The sequence below is a fragment of the Poecilia formosa genome, unplaced genomic scaffold (assembly GCF_000485575.1).
Source record: "Poecilia formosa unplaced genomic scaffold, Poecilia_formosa-5.1.2 Scaffold123, whole genome shotgun sequence".
Taxonomy (NCBI): Eukaryota; Metazoa; Chordata; class Actinopteri; order Cyprinodontiformes; family Poeciliidae; genus Poecilia; species Poecilia formosa.
Window position 1 is genome coordinate 1,539,069 of NW_006800062.1, and position 1,321 is coordinate 1,540,389.

The window sequence follows — 1,321 nt, forward strand, 5'->3', positions numbered from 1 at the left end:
TATATATATATATATATATATCTCATATTTTCCCTTTTGTCCAGTTTAGTTTATCTTGAACCCAGAAATAGAATAAGTTGACTGCAAAAACACAAAATCTTGTCAAGTACTTTGTCTATTTCTACTGCAAATATCTTACTACACTTGAACTATGATAACACTAACTAATAAGTAACTTTTCAGCAAGATATGGGACCTTGTTTAAGTCAATACTTCTTTAATATTTATATAAAAAGTCATTGGCAGATTATTTAACTTATAACAGTAAATTTTCCCCATAATATAAGAAAACAATCTGCATGTGGAACAAATAATTTTTCATCAGTATTAAATAACTGATTTTAACTCAGATTTGTCTTAAATGTTACTTGGAAATAATTAGTATAGTAATTATAAACTAGACCAAATTACTTTATATTTTTTCTGTTTGTATAATTTAGTCAAACCCACGGTAATAATGTGTGTAAATGTTGTAATTTAATTTAAATGTTTAATTTATTTAAGGGTTTTCACTAAATCACTGCAAAATAGCAAAATATTACCATTTGTTTTTGGCAAATATCCTATTACATTTGAAATAAGACAACTAGCAAATGGCTTTTCATCAAGAATTAGGAGCTTAATTTCAAATATTAATTCCTTAATATTGATGTAAAAATACTAGTTCCACTGGCAAAATGTCTTGTTATATTTAACTTATAAAAAGACATTTTTCCCATGTTATAAGTAAAATAATCTGCAAGTGAAACGCTTACTTTTTCCATCAGTATTAAGGGATTAATTATTTAAGCTCTCATATCTTGATTGTAAGTTAGTTTTGTATATTTGCACTAGAAACTAGACCAAAAATACTTCATAAGACACTTAAACTGTTGATGTGTATTCTTTTATTTTATATTTTACAATCATTGTTGCTTTTTAAGACAAAGGCCAGACGCCTGTTAATTGGCGGCACCCAGTGGAGTCCCGCTCCCACCTTTTGGGAACCAGTGGGAGGAGGAGGGGGCTTGGTTCAATGCTCGCCTTGGCCGCTGGGGGGCAGTCTTGAGTCGCTCCTGTTCCTTCTCCTTCTTCGCCCACCGTGTTAGCAATCCACGAAATCTGCTTCCCCGGCGCACCACCACCAGGACCAAAACACTCCGGATGGGGAGGAAATGCTCCACGAAGGAGACCGAGCCGCACCGGCGCTGTTGACCGAGCGTCTCTGAGCCGAACATGGGCCTGAGGAGCCGCCAGCGAACCGCCGGAGCTCCGCTGAGACAGCGCAACACAAAGCGCACGGAGGCGCGCGCTCTGGTTTAGCGTCTGCGGTTCATTTCAA